This window comes from Rhincodon typus, chromosome 1 (assembly GCF_021869965.1).
Source record: "Rhincodon typus isolate 14 chromosome 1, sRhiTyp1.1, whole genome shotgun sequence".
In the NCBI taxonomy this organism is placed as follows: Eukaryota; Metazoa; Chordata; class Chondrichthyes; order Orectolobiformes; family Rhincodontidae; genus Rhincodon; species Rhincodon typus.
Window position 1 is genome coordinate 80,436,837 of NC_063332.1, and position 15,913 is coordinate 80,452,749.

The 15,913-nt window shown below is 43.9% G+C and overlaps 1 protein-coding gene across 1 annotated transcript in view; it reads left to right on the forward strand.

Annotated features, from left to right (window-relative positions):
* The window catches only part of gabra2a (gamma-aminobutyric acid type A receptor subunit alpha2a), a 202,275-nt gene that overhangs the window by 138,648 nt on the left and 47,714 nt on the right, over positions 1-15,913 (forward strand). The window lies entirely within an intron of this gene.

Sequence of the window (15,913 nt, forward strand, 5' to 3'; positions counted from 1 at the left end):
TTTTAAATGTTTAAGATTGAAGCATCTTACACAAGGACACCCCTAGGTTTTTGTGGTTAAGATTCAACCCTGTATATCACTGCCTTGTTTCTGGACCTCCACCCATGAAATGGACCAATTTTGCAGGAATATAAGTGTAGCCCAATGAGATTACTGTTCTGGCTTTATTTTCTGTCCCATCTGATCTCGACCATGATCAGCAGCTGTGGAAAGTCTCTGAAAGTTTTCTGTTCTTCAGAACCAGTAAAGGCAGACAATAAAATGAATCATCACAGCTGTTCTTCTGAATGCTGACCTAGGACCTGTGGAATTATCTTACCCCCAATTTGTAAAGTCCTGATATTTCCCCAGGACCCACTTCTTTGTCTTTACTGAGTGCTGCGAACTGCTGTACAAAGATTTGCAGGATGTACTTGGTGGGTATACCCACAATGAGCTTTTAGCAGTCAAACTGACAAACTTGCGGTGGTCTGGCTGGGGATTTACAGAGGTCAAAACTGTGGGAGTGTCCAGAAGCCAGCTTAAATCTGCCAAATTCCAGGATTACTTCAAATGAGTTTGACTGGTTCCATCTGTCCTCGTCGGGAGAAGGGACTTAACAAGATAATTACGTTAGTCACTCAGTTCTTGCAATATTTCAAGCTGCATTCAAATTTTGAGAACGTGTGTTAACATCCCCAAAAAGTTCTCAGTACAGATGTGACAACTGCAACTTGGAGACAGTCAGGATTGCAGATGCTGGAAGCCAGAGTCAATAGATGTGGAGCTGGAAGAGCACAGGAGGTCAGACAGCATCTGAAGAGCAGGAAAGCCAGTGTTTCAGGCCAAAATCTTCTCGGATGCTATCTGGCCTGCTGTGCTTTTCCAGCTCCACATCTATAGCTAACCGCATCTGTACGGTACCCCTACCAGCACTGACAGTGACATCATTTGTCTCATTTGCTCATATCTATTGTGCTTCTTTGAGTGCTGCCATGTTTTTTACTGGCAGTGTTTCACAAAGTGTTCATGTGTGCACGCACACAACTTCGACATACACACAATGCAAACCTGTTGGAGGTGTCAGGAGAGACAGCCTCAAATTTAATGCAGCGTCAATGGGTTTCTGAAAGGTTTATTGAAACTAAGGTGAAGACTGAATGACAATTGATAGTGCTTATTTGAAGGTCAGGTGAACATAGTAAGAAATATTAATTGTTTCCAGACAATTTGTTATCTATAGCGACTTTTTTATAAAGCATATTTAACATAGTAAAATGTCCAAAGGCACATCCAATACAGAATTTGACACCTAACCACAAAAGGAGATATTTGGGCAGATGACCAAAATTTTGGTCTTAAAGGAGGAAACAGTAGAATTGGAGAGTCTCAGAGAGGGAATTCCCGAGATAGTGAAGGTAGCTGTTGAGTGGTGCGGTGATTAATTGGAGGTGCTCAGTGTCATATTGGCTTGTACATTACTCATGTGAAGCATCTCCTGTATAGCGCCTTGGTGAGACCACGTTTAGAGTATTGTATGCAGTTTTGGCCTCCTTCTCAAAGTGTACAGCAATGGTTCACCAGACTGGCTTCAGGGTTGGTAGGTTTGGTGTATGAGATGAGAGTGGGTCAAGTAGACCTATATTCACTGATATTTAGAAAAATGAGAGGGGATCTCATTGAAATCTGTAAAAGCCTGACAGGGCTGGACAGACTGACTGCAGGGATGATGTTATCCTTGACTGGGAGAGTCCAACTAATAGGGTCATGGTCTCAGGATATGGGGTAGATCACTTTGGACTCAGATGACGAGACATGTCTTCACTTACAGGGTGGTGAACCTGTGGAATTTTCTAACACTGAAGGCTGTGTAAGTTGATTATGTTTAAGAAAGAAATAAGTAAATAGTTTTATAAAGAATAAAGGTCTCCATGGGGATGGGGTCAGAGTGGGTATGTGGCACTGAAGTAGATGATCAATCATGACCATGTTGAATGGACTTTACTAAAAGCATTTGACAAGGGCCCTCATAGCTGACTGGTCCAGAATATTAAGTCACATGGAATCCATGGTGAGTTGGCAAGTTGAATGCAAAATTGGCTTGGTCATAGACAGAGGATAGTTGTAGAGGTGTGCTTTTCTGTCTGGAGGTCTGTGACTAGCTGTGCCCTGCAAGGATTAACCCTGGGATCGCTGTTGTTTATAATATGCATAAATGATTTGGATGAAAATACAGGTGGTCTGATTCATAAGTTGGCAGATGACACAAAGTTGGTGGAGTTGTGAATAGTGATGAACGTTGTCAAAGGATACAGCAGGATATAGACCAGTTGCAAAGTTGGGCAGAGAAATGGCAGATGGATTTTAATCTGGACAAGTGTGAGGCAATACATTTTTGAAGATCAAATGTGAGAGGAAAGTATGCAGTAAATGGCAGGACCCTGAGGAGCATACAGAGGGATCTTGGGGTACAAGTCCATAGCTCCCTGAAAGTGACAACACAAGTGGATAAGGAGATCAAGAAGGTATATGGTACATTTGACTTCATTGGTCGGGGCATTGAGTCTAAAATTTGGCGAGTCATGTTGCAGCGGTATAAGACTTAGTTAGGCCACATTTAGAGTATTGTGTGTAGTTTTGGTTGCCACACTATAGGAAGGATATGGAGGCTTTGGAGAGGGTGCTAAAGAGGTTTATCAGATGTTGCCCTGGATTGGAATGCATTAGCTATAATGAGAGTCTGGACAAGAGATTGTATTGTTTTCACTAGAGTGTTGGAGGCTGAGGAATGACCTGATAGAGGTATATAAAAATATGAGAGGCATGGATAGGGTGGATAATCAGAGTCTTTTTCCCAGGGTGGAAATGTCAAATTTGGGGGACGTTGGTTAAATGTGAGAGGAGTAAAGTTTAAAAGAGATGTGCAAGGTAAATTTTTTTACACAGAGGGTGGTAGATGCCTGGAACACACAGGGAGGTGGGAAAGTGGATATAATAGCACAGTTAAAAGGTTTTTAGACAGACACATGAACAAGCAGGAAAAAGAGGATACAGACCACGTAGGGGTGGCACGGTGGCTCAGTGGTTAGCACTGCTGCCTCACAGCACCAGGGACCCAGTTTCGATTCCACCCTTGGGCGACTGTCTGTGTGGAGTTTGCACAGTCCCTTCCTGTCTGTGTGGGTTTCCTACGGGTGCTCCAGTTTCCTCCCACAGTTCAAAGATGCGCAGGGTAGGTGGATTGGCCATGGGGAATGCAAGGCTACAGTGATAGGGTTGGGGGTAGGTGTGGGTGGGATGCTATTTGGAGGGTTGTGTGGACTTGATGGGCTGAATGGCCTACTTCCACACTGTAGGGATTCTGTATGCAGTAGATGGGATAGTTTGAAATAGTACCATGGTTGTCATAGATGTGGTGGGATGAAGAGCCTATTCCCTTTGCTGTACAATTCTGTCTTCTCGTAAATGTTTGCCAAGGTCAGCTTTGCAGCAGTGAGAGTCAGTCGAATGGCACGGCTGCTCAGGTTTGAGTGACTGGCTGGCTTTCCACAGTTCCCACTCCTGCCAATCCACACACCTCTGCATTAGCTAAGTGTATTTGTAACTTGCATCAAGATGCAGTGTGTGAAAAAGAAGGATTGCCGTGCTAGATTCCAGGCCATCTACCATGATGTTTTCATCCAAGCTACCCAATGTCTTTCAATCTGCAAACAGACTTGAAGGATAGTGGTTCAGAGACAAAGGATCACTTTAAAACTAAGCTGATGACATCTGTAAGAAACTCAAGCAATGAAGCCCAAAGGGATGTAACAACAACAATGACTACCAGCTGTGTCACTGAGCAAGCACTTCCCTCATATGAGACTGCAAAGCTTTACTGTTCCTTTTCCTACTGCTCCTACATTGGGGGAACTGGTTTGGTTTCAGCACAGCTAGAACCTGCCCACTCAGATCTGACTGCTGTGTTACTGTTGGTTGATGACCTATAGCTTTTAGATTTCCTGAGGACTGTGGCAAAGACTGCTCTGGTTGAATCAGTCCTTAGAGAGAAGGCAGTGTGTTGGGTAAAGACTGATAGGGAATGTTCTAACAGTGGAATCCCCACTGCTATATTCAGTTTTGCTGTCATCCTTCCCATGGGCTAGGCATCTTTCATGCGTACCACTGTGCTGAGGTGCTGCTATGGAGCTGATGTGCCATGGTGGTCATGCCCCACCAGGATGTATTTGATTGCCTTCACTTATGCTGCATAGATCCAGCCAGAGTACCCATGGAAAAACGGTCTTCGCAGTGCTGCTGCGGTGAATCCAGTCGTGCTTGAGATGAACTCTTTCATGCTATCTGCAAACATAAACAGCATTCAGGGAATGCTGTCAGTGCATCAGAAATTTCCCATTGGCCCTCACTGATGATGGTTTTCATTGATGATCCTCAGGATTGAGCACTTTGTGTCCAGCTGAGCAGGGCTTTGGAAGGAGCATCTGCCATCCAACACACACTCACCACAACTATCACTGACGCAACTGGCTGCTCTTGGTGATGTATGAACTGTGAATCACCGGGTGAAAGTCTGGCTATCGCCTAACTGGATCTGGGGAAGTATGAGTCTCTGTATTAGTACATGACAAGCCTAGGTGCTGTGATGGTGCACCCACAGGAGAAATAAACTACTGTAAGAATTCCTCACCTCCATGCTACAGCAACTATTGCTGAATACACAAAAACCTTGGTAGAGAAAAAACATACCATGAAGTAGTACTGACAAGGTAAGACTGTTGGAACTTACCATGGTAAAGATAATCACCGTTAACCAGTATGTTATGCGACATACAAATTGATTAAATTTAGTTGATAGTTGGTACTTTGCATATTGTCTTCGCAGATGACCAAGGATACTGAAATGCTATTAGTCTCCTAACTTCTTCATCTGAAGTTTAAGAATGAAATGTTTTTGTAGTTTTCCGTGATTTCTTCTGCCCTGGATTGGCTTTTTAAATACGCAAGTTCAGAATGTGCCATTTTGGTCAGCATCATGACTGCTGCTGTACATTCAACACCAAAACGAAAAGTCATAATACAATGAGGTGATTCATGGAAATGACTATCTGACACATTGAAAACCCTTCCAGGTTAATCTCTGACCAGGAGACTAACCCCTACACTGAATGAATCTCCAAGTTGATATCAGAGTCAAACATTCTGACAAGCTTTTTTTTATATAAAAGGTTTGAGATTACGTATTTTGAGCAAAATATGGTGGCTAAAAGAACAAAAAGTCATGTTGCAGGAAGAATGTAAGTAATAAACACCAAAGCAGCATTTGACTGACTATTACAGGAAGGAGCCTCAGCAAAACATCCAGTTGGTCAATAGAAATTCCTCAGAGATGAGAGGCTACGGAAGCGGACTACAGAAGATAGTGATTAGGATTTAAAAAGTCAAGTCATTCCAACTTCATAGAAACATCTTTGACTCAAGCTTCATCAGCTGCTACCTACCACAGGCCAGAGGCAGGTATTTCACTGACTGTTGCAACTCGATTCATAACTCTACAATAATGATGCAATCCCTGTCAGCAGATTGCAGACCATGATAACATGCAGGTTTGAAAGGACAAGTGGCAGGTAACAGCACATAATTACCAGCTACTGACCAGCTTTCAGAAGTGACAGGCTAGCATTTGTTTTTGACCGTCAGTGTCACTTCTGACTCGAAGCTGAATTCAAACAGCCACATTGAGACGGGTAGTACAGCAGCAGAGGTTGATGCTGAGCAGTTTGCAATGTGTGGATCAACTCTTGACCTCTCACATCCTGGCTCCAATCTCCAAGGCTCTAGCCTATAATGACATAGTAACTATTTACCTGGATGTATGTGTTTGCACAAATACACAAGATGTGTGAGACAATCCTGGAGAAAACATTCACGTGGCCAGGGCTCTTACCACCTGATTCAATGCCCACTTTGAATGTACCTCTTCATCCCTGATACATTTAACGTTTGCAGTACAAATAATGCAAAGATGCACTTCAACAACTTAACAAAATAATCCATTGTATCTCTCTCCCCTCACCTCTCTCTATATATATATATTTATGCATATATTACCAAAAAGGACAAGTGCAGCAATGTTATGGGAACAGCACCCACTTCAAATAATGCATTGTTCTGAAGGTTTACAACATTTCAGGGCAAAATTTCCTTAAGACTTTAGAGATGAACAATGAATATGGTTTAGCCAGCATTGTTGGAATACCATGATGTAGTAAAAAACAACTTCCAATGCCTAACACATGGAGCAATAAGTGTATTTCAACAGTATTTATCTTTGTCTTTAAAGGCATTGCAAAGGGCAAAATTCCAGGTGGTTTTGAATCTGGGTGAGTTCTAAAATTTGAAGAAACAGTGAATAATGATTTGTTGCTGACATTTCATTCAGATTTCAGAATAAACATGTCGAACTGCAACTGCAGCTGCTCCTGTTTCTCGATCAACCTGGCTTACAGGCAACACATGCTTGTGTTGTCACTGCTGTCAGGATTATAAGCAAGAGTGACTATCCAATCAGGATGTGGTGGACAGTGGATTCTGCCAATCCATTAGTTTCACTATCTTCAGGTTTCGAACTGTTTTCCATCCAAGAGCAAGCAATGTTTCTTTCTGAAGCCTGGCAAATATGACTGCCAGAGCCCATCATTGACAAGTGTTAGGCTTTGATACAATAGGTTTTGTGGATAGAAATAAGACAAGATAAGAGCTAATATTTCACTGACTTGATCCAAATCCACAGTGATGTTAAAAGTCTTCGTAGACACTCACCAAAATATTTGCAATTTCAAAAGAACAGTCCCAACATACTACTTACTTTGCAATCCGAATTTGCATGTTGAGTCCCCTTTCCACACTAGCATCTCTCATAACTTTATTCTGCATTTCCACCAGGGTTTCAGTCATTCACAAAGTCTAACAGAACCATGAAGATTTGTCGAAAAGCATGCAGTAATTTAGCCCATAAAGTTTGTGCCAGCACTGTTGCACTATGAGAAGGATTGAAGACTTTGTTAGTTAGTTAGTTAGTTCTATACCTTTAAGATATTTACATAACACCATGACATGTGGTGTTGTGGTGCAAAAGGTATTAACCTTGCCTTCAGACACTGTATAACAGAGTCCGCATTGTCAGTCAGTCAGCTATGTCTATGTCATGTAAAGTCACATCAGTCATCACAGAAGCCAGATTGTGTGTAAGCCTATGATATTATTGCAGTATAAGTAGTTAATAAACTGCAAGACATGTTTCAACACGAACCCAACTCTCTATATGTTGTGTGGACTAACATATGGAAAATCATGCAGCACATCATCAATCTTAGAAAAATCCAACATTGATGCCACTGCACTGTGTTCTTATTTCAGACGTGTGTTTTCCTCTCCTTAATATGCTTATCCAGTTTTGCTTTGAATAATGAAATTGTCTATGCTTAAACATTTCATACGACAAAGACATTGCGTGTTCCAAAAAAACATATGCTGAGAGGTAAATTATTATTGCAATCCACTGTTCCCAGCTACAGCTATTCTTAGAGGGGTAGCAGATAAATACACCAGACCTGCCCACCTTGTGCCAAGAATGTTTAATTTCACATTTGACTCTCTTCCAAAGTGGAACAATTTATTCCATAGCAACACCTTTTCATCACTTTTTCACTTGAGGCACCCCTAGCAGCCTTCTGTGTAGTATTGCCTCTACCACCTACTTCCCCCTCTCTCACCCGCCCCCTCATCCCCACCCTACAGATGCCAAAATAGTAGCTATATTGGCTCAACTGACAAACAGTAATATTTAAGTTGGCTGAATCCAGTGAATGTGAATATTGTGCTCAGGCCTGACAGTGAAGTTAGTGATGAAAGGATTTCCATTACATTCAAACCTCCAAGATGTTTTGATGCATTCCACATGAAAGCAATTCCAGAAAATATTTGAGGTCATTGACATGTGTAGCAGTGAACTAAATGCCTAATGTTTTATATTTATTTTGCCTTACAAATCACAACAGTGACAAGGTAGTGACACCATTCTTGTCTGTATTCTGGTGTTGTCTGAAGTAGAAGTAAAGATTGATCTCCTTAACTGTGTTCTTAGGGAATTATGTCTTGTACCTGTACTGAAAATCACCAAACCATAAGGTTGTAATATAATTCATTCTGTTCTTGCCATTTTCTGTGAGTTTTTCCATTTACCCCAAGTCTTCCCTAGGATTGTTGCTCATTGATATGTAATGACAATGATTTTTAAATCTTGCAGTTTTATAATTCCTGTTGCCAATGATGATCTATCACTCAGAAAAACTCATAAATACTCCAAATGATGCAGCTTCTTAAAGTCATGTGCAGTCATCTGATTATGAAACTACAGTTCACAAAGATGTTCATTATTTATGAGACGTTCTTCATGTACAAAAGAAGCAACAAAAGCAGATGCATACACAGGAATAAATCATTCTACAGCCCAATAGAACTCTAATGGCAGTCATTTCCTGTTAGTCATAGAGCCAGTCAGCAGGGAAACAGACCCTTCTGCCCAACTTGCCCACGCCGACCAGGTTGCTTGAACCAATCTAGTCCCATTTGCCTACATTTGCTCCCTATTCCTCTAAACCTTTCCTATCCATGTACCTATTCAAATGTCTTTTAACATTGTAATCATACCGGCCTCCACCACTTTCTCCAGCTCATTCCATATGCACACCACCCTCTATGTGAAAAAGTTGCCCCTCATGCCACTTTTAAATCTTTCCCCTTTCATCTTAAACCTATGCCCTGTAGTTTTGAACACCACTATCCTGGAGAAAAGACCTTGGCTATTCACCTTATCTACAAACCTCATGATTTTATAAATCTCTATAAGGTCACTCCTCAATCTCCTACATTCTAGGGAAGAAAGTCCCAGCCTGTCTAACATCTCCTTATAACTCAAACCTTCCAGTTTCGGTAACATCCTTGTAAACCTTTTTTGCACTCTTTTCAGTTTAATCACACCTTTCCTGTAGCAGGGCGAGCAACATTGTATGCAGAACTCCAAATGTGGCCTTCCCAATGTTCTATACAGCCGTGACATGACATCCCAACTCCTGTACATACTGCTCTGAACGATGAAGGCAAGCATGCAGAATGCCTTCTTCATCACCCTGTCTACCTGTGACACCACTTTTAAAGAGCTATGTACTTACACACCTTGGTCTCTCTATTTGACAACACTCCCCACGGCCTTGCTATTAACTGTGTTAAGTCCTGCCCTGGTTTGTCTTGTCAAAATGCAACACCTTAATGCATTTATCTACATCAAACTCCACCTACCATTCGTCAGCCCACTGGCCCAGTTGATCAAGATCCTATTGTACTCTTAGATAACCTTCTTCAATTTAGGTGTCATCTGCAAACTTAGTAATCATTCCTCCTATATTCTCATCCAAATCATTGACATAAATGATGATTAACAATGGACCTAGCACTAATCCTTGTGGCACACCGCTGGTCACAGGCCTCCCTGAACTACAACCCTCTACCACCACCCTCTGTCTGCTACCATCAAGCACATTTTGTATCCAGTTGGCTAGCTCCTCGTGAATCCCATGTTATCTAACCTTACTAGCCTGTCTACCATGTGGAAACTTGTTAAAGGCCTAGCTAAAGACCATGCAGAGAATGTCTACCACTCTACCTTCTTCTATTTCTTGGTCACCTATTCAAAGAACTCAATCAAGTTTGCAAGACACAATTTCCCACACAAAAAGCCATGCTGGCTATCCTTAATCAGTGCTTGCCTTTCCGAATGCCTGTGGATCCCATCTTTCAGAATCCTCTCCAGCAACTTACCCACTAATGACGTTAGGCTCACCAGTCGGCAGTTCCCTGGCTTTTCCTTGCAGCTTTTCTTAAATAATGGCACAACATTAGCCACCCTTCAGTCATCCAGCACCTCAACTGTGGCTGTTTCATTCCTTGCTTCCCACAATGTCTTGGAACACACTTGTAGAGTCATAGATTCATACAGCATGGAAACAGACCCTTCGGTCCAACTCATCCACGCTGACCTGTCATCCCAATCGCACCTTTTGCCAGCATTTGACCCATATCCATCTAAACCCTTCCTATCGTAAACCCATCCAACTGCCTTTTAAATGTTGTAATTGTACAGACCTCCATCACTTACTCTGAAGTTCAAGTCACACACTAACCACTCTCTCCGTAAAAAAAAAACATTGCCCCACATTTCCTTTTTAAATCTTTCTCCTCTCACCCTAAAAATATGCCCCTAGAATATCTCCCACCCAAGAATAAAGACCTTGGCTATTTACCAGCCCCAGCCTATTCAGCTTCTCCCTGTAACTCAAACCCGCCAACCCCAGCAACCTCCTTGTCAATCTTTCCTGCACCCAGCTGCCTGGGCTGCAGGACTGACCTATTTAGAACATAAAACAGTACAGCACAGTACAGGCCCTTCGGCCCACGATATTGTGCCTGTCCCCCAGTTACCCAAGTTTCTGTAGTGACCACAACATCGTAGTTCCAAGTACTGACCCATGCTCTAAGTTCATCCGCCTTATTTCTGATACTTCTAGCATTGAAGTATACACACTTCAAACCATCTCTGTGTCCACAATTACGCTCCATCGACTGCATTTCTTTATTAACAACCTGTTGTGTCTGTTGGAAGGCTGAATACCTCATCCTCTGAATTACAAATCTGGTTCCCCACCCCCTGCCAATCTAGTTTAAACCATCCCATATAGCTCGAGCAAACCTCCCTCCCAGGATATTTGTGCCCTTCCGGTTCAGGTGCAACCCGTCCTTACTGTACAGGTCCCACCTTCCCCAGAATGTGCTCCAATTATCCACATAATGGAAGCCCTCCCTCCTATACCAGCCCTGTTTAGCTGTGCTCTCTCCCTATTTCTTACCTCGTTATCACGTTGTACCTGTAGTAATCCAGAGATAATTACCCTGTTTGTCCTGGACTTCAGCTTCCAACCTAACTCCCTGTACTCGTTTTTCACATTCTCCGCCCTTTTTCTACCTATGTCATTGGTACCAATGTGTACCGTGACTGCTGGTTGCTCACCCTCCCCCTTAAGGATCTTGAAGACACGATCCGAGATGTCATGGACCCTGGCACCCGGGAGGCAACATACCATCCGTTCATCTCGTTCGCGTCCACAGAACCGCCTGTCTGTGCCTCTTACTATTGAATCCCCCACTACAATTGCTCTCCTATTCTCCCCACTTCCCTTCTGTGCCACAGGACCAGGCTCAGTGCCAGAGATCTGCCTGCTATGGCCTTGCCCTGGTAGGTCGTCCCCCTCAACAATATCCAAAACGGTATACTTATTACTGAGGGGAACGGCTACAGGGGATCCCTGCACTGTCTGCCTATTCCCTTTCCCCGTCCTGACAGTCACCCAGCTACCTTTTTCCTGTACCTTGGGTGTGACCACCTCCCCGAAACTCCTCTCTATCACCCCCTCAGCCTCCCGAATGATCTGGAGTTCATCCAGCTCCAGCTCCAGCTCCAGTTCCCTAACACGGTTTTTGAGGAGCTGGAGTTGGATGCACTTCTCGCTGGTGAAGTCAGAGGGGACACCAGCAGTGACCCTTACCTCCCACATCCTGCAAGAGGAGCATGCAACTGCCCTAGCTTCCATTCCCTCTACTCTAGATTTCCAGAAGAATAAAAAAAAGCCTTACCTTACCGATGCTCCACACAGACTTTTATTTTTAGTTAGAGGAGGATGGGTGGGAGACACTACACGTGTAGTGTTTCGGATTTAGCCAATGCCTGAATATATTAGTTCACTTCCCGGCTCGCGTCCTCACCACTCCCGCCGCTGAAAGCAAGAAGGAAAAGTTACAGGGAAAACAGGTGAAAGGGTGTGAGCTGGTACAATTAACATCATTAACAGACTAAATACATCGACAAGTGAGTGATCCTACGCAGGACCTGAGTGGCTCCTTAGAAAGCATCACTCAGTAAAAGTCAACTCAGCTGGCACTTCGACAGCCACTGGGATAGGATGGGCACTCACTCACTCAGATCATCGAACCCATTCCAGCAGCTGGCACAGTATAGTCACAGTGGCCGAGGACTTGCTCAGCTTTTGAAGGAAGTGGTATCCAGGACGATAGACTCTGGATCCCCAACACCTGTACATTGTACACACCCCGATGGGATCTTTGGCTGCAACTCTTCAATGTGGAGGCTGCTGAGCGTCCGCTGCTTTATGTTCTTGGCCCTGGGCTTGCTGGCGCACCCGATCCTCTTCTCCTGCATGTCCATTGCATTGCAACATCAGCAGTGCTAACTCCTGCTGTGGTTGAACCTGTCTGTCACATTTAACAAGGAACCTGGCTAGGGAACATACAGAACAGAATAGGTCCTTCGCATCACTCACAAATGACAGCTTTGCACATTGCATCATAGAGTGGAGCACATGGACCAAGAAGGTCTTCCACATGGCATTTTAACATTGAGCAGTCATGTTGCAAAGAGACAGTAGGAGATTATAAAGGTTACGTTGCCATAATCCTACCAGACCATAGGGCTGCTCACTCAATAGAGAGAGAGAGAGAAACAATTGGTGTTTGTTTACCCTGAGGGTCACCATGCCTCAGACGATGGGAAAGGTTGAGAAGGAGGCTCTTTCAATGGTAACCTCAGCCCCAGTATAGGAAGTGAACCTACGCTGTTGAAATCATTCTACATTGCAAACTAGACATCGAGCCAGGTGAGCTAACCGACCCACAGGCAATTGTTGGTGCTGTATGAACATTGAGACCTTATACTTCCAGCTCCACATCACTGAAGAAAGACATGATGGCACATGGAAGCAATTTGCAGACTACTCACAGTTCAAGGTGAGAGGAATCAGTTCCATGCCCCTGTGCAACCTGTGATATTTACCATGAGCTTTGTGGGATGCTGTTTGGCAGAACAGTGTGGACTTGATGGGCTCAATGGCCTGCTTCCCACATTGAAGGGATTCTAAGATTCTACTGTGCTTTGCAGTCTGTTGGCGCTTCTTTTAAGGTTGCCTGTGTTTAATTCTGTTTCAAAGAATTAAACCCAAGCAACCTTATCTCCAGTGTATAGTGACCAATGACATGATAAGGATTGCTTGTGACCAGGGTTTGTAACTCCCACATAGTTGTACACTGCGTGTGTTCGACACACATTATGATATGGTTACAGATGATTTCACCCTGTAGTCTGCTAGTGTAATGGAATTGCCCTTTGTAGCACCTCCTGTCACTAAGGGGTTGAGCCTGCGTTTTGGCCCATTTAAGAAAGAAACACTGACTCCCCCTACTCTGGGTGTGGCAGCAATTGTTTTCCAGTGAGATAGCAAGAACCGCAGATGCTGGAGTCAGAGATAACACAGTGTGTAGCTGGAAGAACACAGCAGGCCAAGCAGCATCAGAGGAGCAGGAACGTTGCCGTTTTGGGTCAGGACCCTTTAGAAAGTTGTTTTCCAACGGTAGGTTATCTTATCCCCTGAGCTCTGTCACTATCATTCAGTCCAGTCCACCATCCTGATGCACATCATGCCCCCATCATGGCCAAGGCAGTTGTGGTGACTGCCCTTAACTCTTCCTCCTGCAACATCTCATGCACCCCCGTGCACTAACTGCTCCTCCACACTCACGTGTCAAACTTCTTCCCATCACTGTCCGTATTCCCTCAGCATCCCAGGTTACTGTCTCCGATCCCCAGTATTAAGTCCTCATCCACCTCGCCCTATCCTCACTTGAAGTTCACTGAGCTGACCTTTAGGAATGACTGTGGCCAACTGTCCCCTGGCCAACAGCCCTGACAGGTCACTGACCAGACGCCCAGATATTCTCTGACCAGTTCCCACACTGTATGCACTGGACCTACTGGACTGGCTATAGTCCACTTTGTTTGGAGCCTGGGAATTTTCTGTGCAGTAATGTCGATAGGCAATTCCATCATGAAAACTCCAAATTAGTACAGAAAGTTAGAGAATTCAAAGAGTTTTGACTCCATTAGGGTACAACTTACTCAGGAATAGTTAGCGTATTAAAAACTGACTTGAACTCTTGGTTGGCTGTTAAGCTCATATCCCAACTCACTATTCACTCCTCTGTGTACAACCAGCTCAACCTCCTATAGCTACCAGACCCCTGATAACCACAACCTCCCTCTACCCAACGTGATTCTACCCCCTCCCAGGATCCAAATCCCCCAGCTATCAGCTTGACCCAACACACACTAGCTGCCACCTTGAAGCTCCCCCTCCCCGGATATGTAATTTACAGTTCACTGCTGTCCTGAAACCAACCCAGACCCAACTCTACCTTGTCCCTTGTAGCTCCACCTTTTCACAGCCAACACTCACCCTAGCAGATAATCACACCACTGCCAGATCCAATTTCCCCCACCTCCCAAGCCTGTCCCACCCTGAGCAGTCCATCACTGGCACTTGAACCACCTGGCACCCTAATCCCTTAACCACCTGGTACCCTCCCCCTACCCACACACAAACTTACTTTTGCACACAAACTGTCAAAGTGCTTGATTAAAAACCAAAAGAGCTGCAGATGCTGTAAATCAGGAACAAAAACAGAAATTGCTGGAAAAGTTCAGCAAGCCTGGCAGCATCTGTGGAGAGAAATCGGAGTTCACGTTTTGGGTCCGTTGACCCTTCCTCAGAACGTGCTTGATTGTGCTGCTGTGCATTGAAATCACAGACTGCTGTCACAAACATGCTAACTTCTGCAGATGGGATTGTAACTTCCACCAAGATTATCCTGACTGCTGGATTTGTGGATTCCTGGACAGGATCACGACAGGAGGTCCCTGGCCAGGAATCTCGAGCACAGAAGATATTTTCAGTTAAGTGGGTAAGTTTCAAACTGATCAGGGATGAAAATGGGATTTCTGACCCTGATTGGAATATCTGAGCCTGTGTTTTTATTTCAAATGGTTTCCTGGTGAAACCCTGGTGTCAGTTATTTTAAGCAAAATGTAATAGAAATCTACTGTCATCCATGCTGCCTGTTAAAGTAATTACAGTAAGCAGAACACACTGTCCCCGGGTCTTTAATATGGGCCTGGACTTTGCTGTAAGTTGGAGAAGAGCAGCTTTTCCCCATTCTCCTCGTGTCAAATAGCCACAGATTTTAACAGGCTTGTCTGCAGATGCTTCCTGCCATCCAGTCTCAGTATAAATTTGACATTCTCTACTTGGCGTCTCTGTGGAGTTTGTGAGCAACAGAAGCTTCCCTATCAAATAGGTCAGGGAGTCTTCACTGAGGCACTTTGATAGTAAGCAGGAACTAAACAAAAAACAGGAAATCTAAATTCAACTTAAATCATCGTATGGAAAGTGAAATAAAGCTTGGGACATAAATGAGAAACATTATAGTAATACGGCAATAACAGGAATGCCCTGGCATGGGAAGGATGTTATTAAACTAGAAAGGATGCAAATGAGATTTACAACAATGTTACCAAGGTTTGAGTTAGAAGGAGAGGCTGGATAGGCTGGGACCTTTATTCCCTGGAAGTCAGTTGCTGAGTTTTGACCTTAAAGAGGTTTATAAAATCACGAGGGGAATGGACAAGATAAATAGCCAAGGTCTTGCCCCCAGGTCAGAGATTCCAAAACTAGAGGGCAATGGTTTGAGGAGAGAAGAGAAAGATTTAAAAGGGATCTGAGGGGCAACTTTTTCACACAGAGGATGGTGCGTTTATGGAATGAGCAGACAGAGTAGATGGTAGAGGCACAACATTTAAAAGACGTTTGGACAGGTACACGGATAGAAAAGGTTTAGAGAAATATGGGCTGAATGCAGGCAAATGGGACTCGTTCAGTTTAGAAAGCTAGTCAGCATGTACGAGTTGGACTGAAGGATG